Below are 14380 nucleotides of genomic sequence, written 5' to 3' on the forward strand. Positions count from 1 at the left end.
TACTTCCCTTATTAGTACCGAACTGACCACTTCGTCGCTCGCCAAGAGGTACAGTTCTAAAACGTTGCCCTCTTTGGGCCGGGTTAAGATCGGCATGCTAGTAAGGTAATTCTTGAGCTCGTCAAACGTGAACTGACATTCTTGGGTCCACTCGAACCCTTTGCTCTTGATTGCCTTAAAGAACAGCAAACAGCGGTCCGCCGATTTGGACATGAAGCGGCTCAGGGCGGCTATGCGACCATTCAACCTCAGAACCTCCTTCAACTTACGGGGTGATCTCATGTCTAAGATAGCCTTAACCTTATCCAGGTTGGCTTCAATGCCACGCCGATTAACGATGTATCCCAGGAATTTACCTGAGGTCACACCGAACACACACTTGTTCAGATTTAGTCTCATATTAAACTTACGCAAAATTTCAAAAACAGAATGCAAGTCTTGTATTAATTCATGTGAGAATTGAGTTTTGACGACCATGTCATCTACATAGCATTCTACTTTTCTGTCGATTAATGGTGCAAACAATTTATTTACAAGTCTCTGAAAGGTTGCCCTGAAAGAATGGTAGAATCCATCAAATGGACGCCAAGAAAGGTGCGGAATGGGGGGCGAATTTCAAAAAGATTTCCTACCTTCTTCCAACTGGGAATCATATTCCCTAAATTTAGGATACATTATTCAATGATCCTATTTGAACCATAAACAAACCAGATTTGAACCAAAAGGAAACAGGAAGGATTATACTAGATCCAGAGAAATAATATCTCCCAAAGTTGGTGTTCACGCCCAAAGAAGTAACCAAGATCCGCTCCTGCTGAAGATGACACAGCTGTGGATGGAACAGAACCAGCAAGGTGCGTCATACACACTGGATTCTTCACAAGAACCCTCTGGAAACCTTGAACACCGAATCCTAGTGTCTTTCTTGCAAGACTATTGTTAAGAACTATTTTCTTGACTTCCTGTTGCTGCAAAGATCCAATCTTCCAACAGGTAGTGGCGGCGGCTGAAGGAGGAGAAGTCCAGGGACGAAGAGGGCAGAATTGTTTCTTATCTCTGGAGTCTGTGAGAGATCAAATCTCAGATTGCAGGATGTGTTTCTTGCTTACTCAAACCCCTAGTTCGAAATCTGATATTTCTGCTAGGGTTTTCTCCTCTTTCTTCTTGATTAAGAAACCTCCCAATATTTTGGGAGTTATCCCAATCCAAATCAGTATTTGGATAGATGTTAATCTTAATCCTATCTGCAGATTAAGTTAGTTAACTCCTGATCTTATCAGGAGGTTACCAGATTCAAATCTAATTTGAATTTGGTCTCTTAGAGTGGATAAGGTCAAAGATCCAATCCTTTTGCTAACACTAATCTCATATTCGCCCTAAGAACTGGTGATCATATCAGCCTAGTTCGAAATGGGCTTTTGGCCCATTAAGTGTTCAGTGTTTAACTAGTTTCCAACCTGCTGCCCAGTTGGGCTTCTTTGTATGGCGTGGGACCCAAGCATTGATCTACACACCAGCCACATGGGTTCGGCCTAGCCTTTATTACAAGGCCCAGCCGAATTCACTGAAAGACTCAGTGACCCCCTTGAGCCCATCTCATGGACCCTATGGGCCCAACACTTATATTAAGTGGTCCCTGGGCCAAGCCATCTTATAAAAACCCAGGGACTGTGGGCAGGTGCAAAATTAGCCCATCAGGTATTATCCTAAATGGTCTTACACTTAACCTCTCAGCCCTTAATGATCAAGCACTACCTGACAAGAGAAGACCTCTCTCTCGGCTGCAAGGAACAGTGCCGCACTCTCTACTCAAATGGATCCCGGGAATTAAAACCATTTGTAAATCTTTTGAAAATGTACATATGCATATATATATATATATATATATATATATATATATATATACATATCTTAATTTTGCAAAACAAAATTCCAACGATTGAAATCAACTGCCGGCAGTTTGATTTCCATCAGAGAGAGTGCATTCCCGATCATTACCATTGTCCGACAAAGGGGCTGATCCTGTCACTATGACCACTCACTCAGATGAATTCTCAGACTGCCCCAACATGTCCAGGTTTTGACCCCCATAAGGATCTCACTGATTGACACATCAAAGACAGCCCGATCCGACACCTAGTGATGTGTCATAATCGAGTCTAGGGGTCAGGTGTAACTTTCTAGTTTTGCCCATTTGTCTCCAAAGTCTAGGGCAATACTGGAAATCTGGTCCAGTTCAAGGGTTCAAGCAATCCCATACTGCATGTGCCTTGGGTCTTACCCTAATGGCCAAAACAAGCCATCCCAACACTTGGTGGCACACCAGTATCAGCCTTGGCAGGATAAGTCTCCCCAGACTTATCCAATGGTTGTGAGCATTTAAAACTAACACAAGTTTCTATAAGTATCGAGTTTTAGGGTCTTACACAGAATTATACCAAACAACATGAATCAAACATGCACTTTAATTTATTTCCACTAAATAACAAAAGTACATCAAATCTGATTGAAGCTAAGGGCATACAAGACTGTCTAACATGCCCCTGCGTTTTTCAACCCGAAGGGCATAACCTTGTAACAATAGAGGCCGAACTCTATGATGAAGGCAGTCTTTTCTTCGTCTGCCAGGTCCATCTTGATCTGGTTATAGCCCGAATAGGCGTCCAAGAAATTTATGAAACTCATGCCCTGAGGTCGCGTCTACTAGACGGTCGATTCGGGGGAGCGGGAAGCAGTTTTTCGGGCGAGCCCAGTTCAGATCGGTGTAGTCGACGCATATGCGCCACTTGCCGTTGGCCTTCTTTACTAGGACGGGGTTGGCTACCCGGCTCGGGTAGTGGACTTCTCTTATGAAGTCCGCTGCGAGGAGCTTCTCTACTTCCTCGTTGACCACTTTCCACCGTTCCGGGGCTAGGTTGCGTTTCTTCTGTTTAACGGGCTTAACTACAGGATCGGTGTTCAGTTTGTGAGTTATGATTTCGGGGTCTATACAGGGTATTTCTGCCGCGGACCATGCAAAAATATCTAAATTTTGAAGTAAAAAACTTACCAGTTCAGATCATAGGGGCTACTAGACAGAAGCACCGATCTAAAGCGTTCAAGTTGGGTCTACTGTTGAGGTCGGGACCGCGACTGTTTCTTCTGTGGGTGCGGCTCGCTCTTCGCCTTGCTCCGTGGGTCGTTCCAGTTCGAGGTCATCGGTCACCTTGGTTTTCCCCTTTAGGGCGGCAACGCAGCACTTGCGGGACTCGAGCTGGTCGCCCCGCGCAACTCCCACACTGAAATCTGTTGGGAACTTCATAGCCAAGTGGTAAGTGGAGACCACCGCCCGTAAGACATGGGTGATCGGTCGACCTATTATGGCATTATAGGGAGAGGAGGTCACTACCACTAGGAAGTTGTGTTCGAATCTGACCACACAAGGCCATGTGTCGATTTCTACGGGTACTGTTATTTTCCCAAGGGGGCGGACTTCCTCTCCGCTGAAGCCCACTAAAGGGGTGTCTATAGGCCTCAGATCGCTTCTCTGCAACTAAAGCTAGTCAAACGCAGTTTTGAAGAGGATGTCGGCTGAGCTGCTTGAGTCCACGAGTACGCGCTTGACCTCGAAGTCATTGATCCTTAGCTTTATCACGAGTGCGTCATCATGGGGGTAGTGGACTTCTCGCGCATCATCTTCTGTGAAGAAAACTGGATCTCCCGTCTTCGACCGCTTTGGGGGGTTTTGCTCTTCCCGGGCGGCCTCACGAACTGACGTCCGAGCTGCTGCTGAGGTGCAACCCGCAACGATCGAACCTCCCACTATCATGTGGATGGTCCCCCGAACTGGCCTCTCCTCTGAAGGCTGCCTCTGCGGTTGTTCGGCCAGCCTGCTACTGGACTATGGAGCGTCTCTGCCCTGCTCCCCTTGCCGACCTGTTCTATTACTATTATTATTATTATTATTATTATTATTATTATTAGTATTATTATTATTATTATGTACAAAGTTTCTCAAATATCCGCGACGGATGAGCTCCTCAATCTCGTCGCGGAGGTTTTTACAACTCTCGGTACTGTGACCGTGGTCTTTGTGAAAACTACAATACAAACTCTTATTTCTTTCATTGGGATTCCCCCTCAGACGGGGTGGCCACTTCACGTACAGGGCGTCCTTGATCGCCATCAGGATTTTGGCCCGCTTCGTGTTCAGTGGGGTGTAATCAGCTTGGTCTGGTGCAGGAGCTCGAAACAATTGACCCGGCTTCGCACTCTGAACTGTTTCCTTTTTCTTCGGGTGTCCCCTTGACTGGAAGGTTCTTCTCTTGTTCTTTTTTCGGGTGCACCCTCACCCTTCTGGTTGATCTCCTCTTCCGTGGTTACGAACTTATCCGCAAGTTTTAGAAACTCGGTTATGGTCGCGGATTAGTTGATGACCATGTGCCACTTGAACTCTTTGTGCTTCACGCCCTTCTTGGCCGCCGCAAGGCGTACAGTGGGATCCAAGCGCAGTATCTGCATACAAGCGTCGTTGAACTGTTTGATATAACTCCTAATGGATTCTCCCTCCCTTTGTGCTATGTTGAAGATGCTTTCTTCAGTTCGCGGGCACCGCTTGCTGGTGACAAAGTGCGACGTGAAGGCTTGTGCGAACTGCGCCCAACTTCTTATTGACCCGGGTGCCAAGTTTCGGTACCACGTGTGGGCTGCTCCCCTGAACGTAGTGAAGGCCACACACATACACGACTCACTGGCTCGCGCTAGGTGGATTTGTGACTGAAAGGCATCTACATGATCATTCGGGTCGAACGACCCGTCGTACTTATCAAGAGGGGGGAGCTTGAAATCCTTGGGCATTGGGACTGTTAGAAGTTCGGAAGACAGGGGGGACGAAACTGAGAAGGGGAGCTTTGGCTTCAACCGAGCCTACCTCTTCTTTGCCCATGAGCTCGGGCAAATCACGGGTGACAGATCGGCGAGCTCGGCGGCGGCGTCTCTATTTCTTGATGGGCTCGGTGTTCGTGCTGCTCACCTCCGTGCTATCCAGAATGGTTTGCGTCGGGAGTAACCCGGTTCATTGGTGATGGCTACGGACAGAGGGATCCTGCTTGGAATCTGTTGTCAGGATCTCGAACCGGTTTTCAAGGATCGGGGCTCCAAACTTCGACTGTCGAGGCGATGTAGATCTGCCGAGCCGGGGCCCTCCCAACTTGTCTGCCCGCGGCGAGATCGGGATAGCCGGTCTCTCCCGTCTGCCGTGGGGAGAGGCCTGGTTTTTTTGGGAGATTTTGGGGGGCCTCTCGTCGGCCGGAGTGCTCGCTCTGGTGGCGAGATTTGGCTTGTTGCGAAGCTAGGCGTTGAGGCGAGAGCTGAGGCTGCTGAAGTCGAGGTTGGGACAGTTGAGGGAACAACTGCTGATACTGGTACTGGGAGACCTGGTGCAGCACGTGCTGTTGATAGAGCCGGAGCTCTTGGAACTGTTGCATTTGGGCCTGCATGGCCCTCATGCACTGCAGTAGGTCCTCCAGTTGGTTCAGGCTGGCCACCGGGGGCACGACCGAAGGTTCGGTGAATGTTGTTCCGACTGTAGCAGGAAGTGGGGCAATGACAGGTGCCATTGTGAGAGGCACGTTCAAGCTGGGGATTCTGTCTGCTGAGAGGGGGACGGTGAACTGTCCGATACAGATAGTAGGAAGCTGGGGTTGTTATCGGGAGCTATCTCTGTGCTTCGTCTGACGTTGCTAGAGGAAGCCATGAGCGTTGGATTGTTTCAAGAAAGAAGAAGGAACTGAAAAAGTTTAGAGAGAAAGGCTTTTTTGAAGTGTTTCCCACAGACGACGCCAAATGATGTAGCACAATCCGATCACTCCTAGCTAGCGCTCGCGTGGATCCTGAGATGTACCTAAAATGAGAGGAAGGAGGAAGAACTCCCGGGGGGTTTCCCGGTGGGAACGCTCCGATGCTTAAGTTAGTATTGCGTACAGGAAGCAAAGAGAGAACGAAGGCTAAGAGTGTAGGTTGCGCTAGTGATTTTTTTTTGATACCTTGTTCCTTGAGGGTAAGTTCCTTATAGCTGAATTCCGTTGCTCCCAGCCCTCTGGCTTCTGACGGGGCAGGGATAACCACCACTGTCAGTCTGCCACAGCCATTACAGGCAGGGCTGAGGTGGCACGCGGGGGGCCGTCGTGCAAGGTACGTATCTGTTAGGTGTGGAATGCCTTCCTAAAGGTGGCAGGCGCAGCGAGGGGACACGCCTGCAATTTGCAAGTTTGTCAGGTACGACGATCAGATAGGATGCCATTCTATGGTATACCGAGCTGCTCTCCTGCGAACTGTCCTGAGCTGGGTTGTCCCTTAAGTGACGGGTTTCCTGCAGCTGGTTATGCCGAGCTAAGCCGACCCGAGGTCTTTGTGCCTCTGGGCGTCCAGAGAAGAATCAGTGCATTCTTGCTTGGGAATGGCCCGAGGTCCATTGGGAGGAGCTCGGATCTCAAAACGGGTCAGGGTGCTCCGAACTCGAGACCCTACAAAGTCCCTTGACCCCGAGGAGGAGGTGCGGGCGAGACGGCTTTCGACGAGTAGTTTACCTGCCAAGCTGTCGTGCCGAGCTCGGTGGAACTTTCCCACCTAGCTCTGCTCTTGTCCGTTGTGCTGTCATGCTGAATCACTGTTTGAGCTAGGTCACGCCTACGTGTACCTGAGCTACGAGGTCGGGACAAATCACCCTCGATCACTAAGCTTTTATCAAGGAGCATATTTTGCATTCATTTCCTCTAGTAATCATTTGCATGTTGAAAGTCAGCACCATGCAAAAAGCCATTCATACTAGGTGTAGATAGAATAAGGATCAGTTTTCAATACCAAAATGTTGGGCTGTTCAGGCTTTTGTTCATTTGGGTAAGAAAGATGAGATTATAAAGTCTTGACCATGATCAGAGTTACATAGAGAAACTGAAGAGTAAAGGCAGTTTGAAGTGTCTAAGAATAGATCCATAGAACCAAAAGGCAAAAAAAAAGTATAGTATCTGAACCAAAAGGCAAAAAAGCAGTTTGAAATGTCTAGGAATAGATTCATAGAATAAATGAAAAGAGCCATTCATATTATATGTAGATAGAAAGGATCAAAATGTTGGGCTGTTCAGGATTTTGTTCATTTGGGTGAGAAAATGAGAATAAAAATTCTTGACCATGAGCAGAGTTACATAAGAGAAACTGAAGAATATAGGCAGTTCGAAATGTCTGAGAATAGATTAATAGAACCAACTGCTTAAGGCAATTTCTATGGTACCAGAAAGGTATTGTACCTGAAAAACTTTAGCCAGTCAGAAACCCAAATGGATTTATAAAAAAAAAGGCACATGAATTTGAATGAGTATCAATTGTGTTGTTATCGATTGGATGATGCCAGTGGATTGGTTATCAGGGCCACCCACATACAAATCATGAGAAACAGATATAACATCATTCTGAGCCATAATTGTTGCCACTTTAGAATTAGAAGCGCTGTAGAACTCAAGAACAAACTCAACTTCCTTTACATATTGGTCCTGCACCTCGAAATCAAATTATCAATCTTGAGGACCTCAAAAAAATAATCTTTGTTTTTCATGACATGAAGAATACAATCTCTCACTAAAAGGAAAGAGAAGCAGAGCCAAGTCAATCATCTTCAATGCTAAATTGCCAATGGTGTTGTTCTAAACCACTAAACCATACTCAACCGCCCCCCCCCCCGGCGAATGTTGAGATATACATGTGACAACCCACTTCATTAAGGTTTCAAATTCTGGACTTGAAATGGGTGGAAACTTTTTTGGTAGTTAAAGATTAACTTATTGCATTAATTTTTAGGAAAAGAAAAAGAGTAAGAGGCAAAACCCCAAGGGTCATTACATAGTGTTGGTCCTCACTATCTGGGATATTGAGAGGGGTCAACTGAGTATAGACCTAGCCTTCAGCATTTCTTTTTTATTTTTATTTTTATCAGCAACACAAAAAAACTCATTAATTATGAGAGAAACATGAGTACAACAAGAAGTTGTGAAAGGAACCAGCTACCAGCTATATAAGCTGTCCCAAATCAGTACTACATTTGAGTCCAAAACATGTGTTCTATGTACCCCTTGCTTGGCTAAGCTATCAGCCAAGCTATTACCTAGTCTTCAGCATTTATCACACAAAGTAGCCACCCTCAGACTCAAACCCACATTCTCATGCTTGTCAGCCCAAGGTTTTACCACTGCACCAAAGAATGCCCCCGAGGTGAACACCCTATGCAGAAAAATAAAATGTCCCTGTATCATGACTAATCAACTGCACAGTATATGTGTCTACATCCATTGCCAGAAGCAAGAATGATAGTAATAATATTGTACAGATTCTGAATTTTAAGTCCTTGGATTCCACCAAGATAAAGACCAAACAATAAATAAGCTGCTTTTACTTTCCAAATAAGTGTTAACTCTGCAATGGTGCAACCTTTTGCCATTGGATTTGTTACTATTTGTTTCCTTCTATAAAGGCCAAAAGGTCAGAAATTGCACAAGATTAGAAAGGTTGTCCTTTACCATTGGAACTTCTAATTAACCAGTCATTGATAATTGAAGACAAATAAAATGGAATGGCTTATTTTTGCCCAACCAAGAAATCTCACAAAATGCAGCCAGATGAAGTGTCCATATTAGACACATATCGATTTTCCTTTAGTATGTCATTAAGTAACAAAGATAATATTTATACATTTTTCTATAGGCTTATAATGTTAAAATTCAATAAATATACATTTCCATGGATGTATCCATGAGTCCTTTTTTCTTCATCTTCCTGAGTCAGACTTCTGGGCATGTGTCAGATTTTGATTCTGGCATTCATCTCCATATAGCATTGAATGCTAGCTATACCATAATGAAATGGTCAAAATAGATCAAGAGGTGGGATTCCTCAAGGTTGCTACATAAAGTACATGAGCAGATGAGCTTTAGTTACACTTCTTCCCTTGATAGCAAGTGACTAACAATAAGGATCTTATCCAAGTAAGCAGTCCACATAAAGAAGCAAACTGTACAGAAAATATTCAGAGTCCAGATCCATTTTTATTGAAAGGGAGCACCATCTCTACCCCCAACACAAATCAAGTAGGATGACTAAACAGAAAACACTCAATTTAAGTCTGGATCCCAAACTCTCCCATCATCACTGATTAGAATCTTGGTTTTCTGAAATCTAACAAGCAACTCAAGTAAATCAGCTGCCCAATCATGAATGTGTCTTCTAAACCAGGGGTACCACAACACTTCACCAGTTTATTGATGGCATGTTAGATAAGGTTGGGAACCTATCATACCCAGATATAGATACCAATACACACAGATATGAAAAATGGGAATAGAACATCTCACTGGTTGTCATATCAAAACAGCAGTGGCATCCCTTCCTTATTGATGACATGTTAAATAAAGTCAGGAACCTATTATCCCAGATACAGATACCAATACACACAAATACGGAAAATGGGAATGCAACACCTCACTGGTTGCCATATCAAAACAGCAGTGGCATCTCTTATTGATGGCATGATAAATAAGGTAATAAGGTTGTGAACCTATTATTCCCAGATACAGATACCAATATACACAGATATAGAAAATGGGAATACAACTTGAAGGAGTGAGCTAGCTTTCTGGTAAAGTCTATAGCTGGTTGTAGCAGACCAGGGATCAAGTCCTGCCTTCACCAGGTTTCAGGGTTTAGAGGTTTGGGAAGGGCTGCCTCCTGTTCTGTAGCTGATTTGCCTACCAAAAAAATGGGAATACAACCTTCTATAATATCCTGGATAAGTATGTCTATCCCATACAATATGCTTATATCTAATTTTTAAGCTACGTGTCATTTGTTAAGACTTGAATCTTGTTGAATTTAGTTAAATTTTTATCATGTCAAGATTCTTTTACGGTATGAATTGTTATAACATACCATTTTATGTAATCTTAACGTGTTAATTTCATACAATATATCTAGAAGTTTCCATGCAATACCTGGTGTCGTATCAGGTCTCTATGGTGTCTGAGATCAATATGCTAGACATGTAGAGGTACTTGGATATCATAGTTGAGAACTAGAAAGACATCACAAAAAGGACATAGTTGTCAAGGCATTATCACTTTGCCTAGGCACCTGCGAAGGTAACAAGGCACCCTTAGTGGGGTACCTAGTCTGAATGATAAAGAGAGCCATATAGGTAACTAGGTGTCCACCTAGGCAATAAGACAAATAGACAACCACCTGGGCAACAAAAATTACGAAGCGGGCACCTTATTGTAATATTATTACTATTGGTGCATCTTATTAGAATGTGTGTTTATACATCCTATCACATATTAATCTTATCTTTTTAGTCTTTTATTATTGAAACATAAAAAATCCAAGGGTTTTGATGATAGAGTGAAAGAGAGGATAAAAGAGGACCTCTTCATTTTTCTTCTTTTTTAAGCAATTACTCACCCTCTAATTAAATATAATAGGGGCTACCCCCACTGTTTTTCCTTTTCATTACTCCATTTCTATCTCTTAAACCTTTTATTAGCACAAACCTATTGCCTTCTCTGTTGATAATGGATTTTTGGCATGAAGTTGCTCCACTAAATCCATATCATATTACAATACTACATCTAAAGTATTAGAATTAATAGATTTAAAATGCTATTTCATGTAGATATGATGATTTTCCAGATTCTGACTTCTGATATGAAATTCACTTGTTATTTAATAAAAAAAGCATTGTTATTTTCCTAATTATATACAGAGAAGAAATCTAGAACTTAGGTTGTCATTGTTATATTCTATTGCCTAGGCATAAACATTCCACTGTCACCTAGGACTGCCTACAATGATGAAAAAGGGACACCTCTAAACCATTTATCTTTCCAGAAGTGAATGCGGGCACCACTTCCCACTTCAAAGGAGAGGAGATTTCTAAATTGAGTCAAGCACCAACGAATGAGGGACCAAGTCACCAAACACCATAGGGTTCCATAATTGGTGAACATTGCCAATACATGCTCCATGCACCCATACATTTCCACCCTCTGCTAAAGCATGTTGGACTCATCAATGAAACGAGGTTCTAGTTCATTGAAGCGTATTGATCTCATCCTGGTCCTTCATTCTTGTTAGATGTGCACACTGGAGACCAGTCCACTAAGTGATAATTCTATCATTTCAGTTATCCTATAGAAAGTTTCTCTCCTTTCCAATATTTATGCCCAATGGCAGAATAGAAAAGGAAGAAAGAAAGACTGACAGGGTAGCTGGTGCACTCTTTAGTATTTACTGAAGTTAGTTTAATTATGTTTTATATCCGACCAAGCTAATCTCCTTCCAGACCCCTCCACCAACAGACCCCACACAGGGCCAGTAAATGGCCCCCAAAGGCAAGCCCAAAAATCCGCTCATAGCAATTCACTCTGACAACCAAGAGCCCCTGACAGCTTCAAAGAAAACCAGAATGCTCTATTATTCCCAAAAGAATACCACATTTAAATTTTAGTATTACTAATTTAATCTACTTCGAATTTGTTTCCCTACTTTTCCATCCCTTCAATATCTTTCCTATTTATTTGTTTCCCTCTAAAGATAATCATTCGCCATAGATATCATCTTAATGACTCCAAAAACCAAAAGGTATGCCTAAGTTTCAGCAACCCCATCAAAATTTAAATGCTTGGTTTCACTAGAATAGTAGACAATCATAAGGCTGGATACATGATATTCCTGTTTAACTAGAAAGAGATGTTATGAACAGGGCAAAACTACATTGTCGCTTGCTGATTGCTAAACAAAAGATGCTATGGAAACTGAATAAATTATTCCTTACTCGCATTGCCATGAAAAGGCTGAGAAAAATGTCAGGGTAATAACAGAAACTTAATGCATTAATATGGTGCTTAGAAGCAACAAAAAGAAGTGCAGAGTTCAAAACTAAATTGCACATTGCGATGAAAACTGAAGTACAGAGTTCAAAAGATACTATGAAAACTGAATAAATTGCACATTGCGATGAAAACTGAAGTGCAGAGTTCAAAAGATGCTATGAAAACTGAATAAATTGCACATTGCGATGAAGAATAAACCCATTTTATTATGATTCAATATACTGGGAGAGTATTATACAAATCATTGATTGACATTACTAATTAACAACCTTCGAAAAAAAACAAAAAACCCAATTTACTGCAATAACATACCCGATAAGATTCCCCACATTTCCCCAACAAGTATTGCAGTAATAATTCTTGCTTGCAAATGCAATTGATGGTCTGCTGCTGGTTCTAACAGACAGAAAAAGAAAACAAGTATTGTCCTTTCATGGTGCTCTTGGGTCAGTCCCATGCTGCCAAACATAAACGAGCTCATCCCACCCAGTACTCGCCAAAAGCCCTTCAACCAGCACACTCATGTCGACGCCAACCACAAATTCAGTGTGCTGATCGTACCTCCCAACAAGCGCATCCTCCACCCGGTAATCCCACAAGCGAAGAGTCATATCATACGAGCACGACGCAATCAAGCTATCTCGGTGAGGCGAAAACTTGACCTTCCGCACAGCGTAAGTATGCCCATTAAGCACGGAGATGGGAACACGGAAATTCCTCACATCCCAGACCTTAATAGACTTATCGACAGAGGCAGTGGCAATAACACAATCGTCGTATTTGTTCCAATCACAGGAGAGAATCTCGAATTCATGGGCGGGGAGGATCATCGTCGATGCGGGCTCGCGGACGTCCCAGATGCGAACTGTGCAGTCGCCAGAGGCGGAAGCGAATACGTCGGCGTGGCGAGGGTTCCAAACGGAGGAGTAGACGCAGTAGGCGTGTTCTTTGAAGGTGCGGACACTGACGGGGCGATCGACGGTCCAGAGCTTGACGGTGTCGTCCCAAGATGAGGTTAAGAAGGAGTCGCGACGGACGGGGTTCCAGTCGACGGAGTGGACTTCGCGGGAGTGTTCATGGAGGGAGCGGATGGGGTTGGCGGTGGGTGGAAGGGCAAGGTCCCAGAGCTTGACGGAGCCATCGGCAATAGCAGTGGCGAGGAGGTTGTTATTGTCCTCGGATCAGGTACAGTCGTAAATGCCGTCGGCTGTATCGAAGGCGCAAAATTCGGCGATGGGACCGGCGGGAGGGAGGTCTATAACGTGGACGCGACCGTTGCCGAGGATGCCGAAGTTTTGCGCGGTGGCGACGGCTAGGCGGTTCTCGTAGAAGGGGCTGAATTTCACGGCGTAACCATTGAAAGGAGTTTTGAAGAATGACATCTTTTGCAGCAGCAGAGATACAGCTACTGGGAACGTTGATTTATGTCATATCAGTTCTATCAGAAATTCTGAACTGTAACCCGATCCATATCTGTTTCATGATCAGATGAAGAACATGAACTTCAGCCTCGGACCCTGTTCTCGGGTAAGATATAATGCATCAGATTTCATTGACACATCCCACCGTGTATTGAATCGGTAAAGAAACGAAAAGCTTTTAAATCGAGTCGGGGGGTTCACTTATTCATTTTTGGGCTTCAAGCGGTACAGTGATGCATGTCGGACCAGCGTGGATCTGATTTGGTATAGTTCAGCTACCCTTATTATGTATTAAGTGGCAGTGCCGGTTGGGGAGAGTAGGAAGGCTTCAGGCTCTACACGGACAGCAATAAGCTAGCCTAAGTATCAGCCCTATACCCGTTTGCTGCATCTTTTCAAGTAAGCTGTCAGCATTTTAAAGTTTGACAGTTCGGGTTTTGATATTTTCTTATTTAATTGGAAAAAGACCTAGTCGTTGAAATGCACAGCCCCGAAAAAATGCAAGAAGCCCATTTCAGAATATTTTTGGAAAATTTTAAATGGAGCTTTTTGTTTTTTTTTCAATTCATCTTCATGCGGAAAGATGTGTGAACTGACACATCTTAACCAACGGTCTTCAAACTGTTAAGATCTTAATACAAAAGCTCACATTGTCTTTTAACTGTCAGAACTTCCAAAGATTCTTTTAAAAAAAACTTGTCAAACGATCCATTATGTTTTGCAACTCTCTAAGAATGGTGCAAACTATTAATAGCAATATGGAAGGCTACTGGGAGACAAGTTATCTTAAACATCATATTATGAGTCTTCTCAGTCTTTTTATAATATATGTATTAACCATATTAACAGAATGGCAAATTCAATTGCCCATAACCTAGCAGATCATGTTGGAAGTGTGTTGGGATAGTTTTTGTTGTAAACAAATCCAATTCCTCTAGATAAGCTATTAAAGATATTGAACTCGACAATCCTTCAAATGATTGATTGACAAATGATTTTTACTCTTGATTTTTCACTAAATATTATTAGCAAAATGATGTTGCTGCAACC

At 43.4% G+C, this 14380-nt stretch overlaps 1 pseudogene; it reads right to left on the reverse strand.

Moving 5' to 3' along the window:
• Positions 1–12095: 12095 nt before the first annotated feature.
• Positions 12096–13688, reverse strand: LOC148873733 (uncharacterized; annotated as a pseudogene).
• Positions 13689–14380: the final 692 nt, after the last annotated feature.

Source organism: Nelumbo lutea, chromosome 1 (assembly GCF_056320005.1).
Source record: "Nelumbo lutea isolate HS-2025 chromosome 1, American lotus-T2T, whole genome shotgun sequence".
Taxonomy (NCBI): domain Eukaryota; kingdom Viridiplantae; phylum Streptophyta; class Magnoliopsida; order Proteales; family Nelumbonaceae; genus Nelumbo; species Nelumbo lutea.